Here is a 1,331-nt window from a genome sequence, read left to right on the forward strand (position 1 = left end):
AAGGTAGGCTTGTATTGCTATAAACTTCGCTCTTAGCACTGCTTTTGCTGCATCCCATAAGTTTTGGGTCGTCGTGTCTCCATTGTCATTTGTTTCTAGGTATTTTTTGATTTCCTCTTTGATTTCCTCAGTGATCACTTCGTTATTAAGTAGTGTATTGTTTAGCCTCCATGTGTTTGTATTTTTTACAGATTTCTTCCTGTAATTGATACCTAGCCTCATAGTGTTGTGGTCGGAAAAGATACTTGATACGATTTCAATTTTCTTATATTTACCAAGGCTTGATTTGTGATCCAAGATATGATCTATCCTGGAGAATGTGCCATGAGAACTTGAGAAGAATGTGTATTCTGTTGTTTTCGGATGGAATGTCCTATAAATATCAATTAAGTCCCTCTTGTTTAATGTATCATTTAAAGCTTGTGTTTCCTTATTTATTTTCATTTTGGATGATCTGTCCATTGGTGAAAGTGGGGTGTTAAAGTCGCCTACTATGAATGTGTTACTGTCGATTTCCCCTTTTATGGCTGTTAGTATTTGCCTTATATATTGAGGTGCTCCTACGTTGGGAATATAGATATTTACAATTGTTATATCTTCTTCTTGGATTGATCTCTTGATCATTATGTAGTGTCCTTGTCTCTTCTAATGGTCTTTATTTTAAAGTCTATTTTGTCTGATATGAGAATTGCTACTCCAGCTTTCTTTTGGTTTCCATTTGAATGGAATATCTTTTTCCATCCCCTCACTTTCAGTCTGTATGTGTCTCTAGGTCTGAAGTGGGTCTCTTGTAGACAGCATATATATGGATATCGTTTTAGTATCCATTCAGCCAGTCTGTGTCTTTTGGTGGGAGCATTTAGTCCATTTACATTTAAGGTAATTATCGATGTGTATGTTCCTATTCCCATTTTCTTAATTGTTTTGGGTTTGTTATTATAGGTCTTTTCCTTCTCTTGTGTTTCTTGCCTAGAGAAGATCCTTTAGCATTTGTTGTAAAGCCAGTTTGGTGGTGCTGAACTCTCTCAGCTTTTGCTTGTCTGTAAAGGTTTTAATTTCTCCATCAAATCTGAATGAGATCCTTGCTGGGTAGAGTAATCTTGGTTGCAGGTTTTTCTCCTTCATCACTTTCAGTATGTCCTGCCAGTCCCTTCTGGCTTGCAGAGTTTCTGCTGAAAGATCAGCTGTTAACCTTATGGGGATTCCCTTGTGTGTTATTTGTTGTTTTTCCCTTGCTGCTTTTAATATGTTTTCTTTGTATTTAATTTTTGACAGTTTGATTAATATGTGTCTTGGCGTGTTTCTCCTTGGATTTATCCTGTATTGGACTC

This window comes from Delphinapterus leucas, chromosome 12 (assembly GCF_059928025.1).
Source record: "Delphinapterus leucas isolate spDelLeu-1000000601 "Yukka" chromosome 12, BTC_Dleu_Yukka2, whole genome shotgun sequence".
Classification (NCBI taxonomy): domain Eukaryota; kingdom Metazoa; phylum Chordata; class Mammalia; order Artiodactyla; family Monodontidae; genus Delphinapterus; species Delphinapterus leucas.